The sequence below is a fragment of the Bacillus rossius genome, chromosome 1 (assembly GCF_032445375.1).
Source record: "Bacillus rossius redtenbacheri isolate Brsri chromosome 1, Brsri_v3, whole genome shotgun sequence".
In the NCBI taxonomy this organism is placed as follows: Eukaryota; Metazoa; Arthropoda; class Insecta; order Phasmatodea; family Bacillidae; genus Bacillus; species Bacillus rossius.
The window spans coordinates 111,058,726-111,059,140 of record NC_086330.1 but is presented as its reverse complement, the minus strand read 5'-3'; positions in this window follow the sequence as shown (position 1 = coordinate 111,059,140).

The following is a 415-nucleotide window of genomic DNA, read 5'->3' as shown; positions in this document are numbered from 1 at the left end:
ACATTCACTCTATCAAATAACAGTGTCTGATATAAAAAAATACAATGTGAATCGGAACCTCGTAATGTTCACATATCACAGATCACTCAATGGAAAACACATATAGAAAAGCATTATTTCCTTTTTCATAGTTTTATTAGGTTACAAAACACAGAATAATTTTAAATCTAAGACTTTTTTTTCAATATGAACTGAATTATAATTAATGTAGAAACCGAAAGTGTGAAAGCTGTAAACGTGAACTGTATCGACAGCCATCATAAATACCTACAGTGAAAATTAAGGGAGAGAACGTTACAAGCTAAGAGTAACAACCATCTCCCTTCAAATCATTGGTTGGGTCGATGAGGAACATGTATGTGTACTGTGAGTAATGCTCGAAAAGAAATTAAATATACAAATGACATCTGTATGT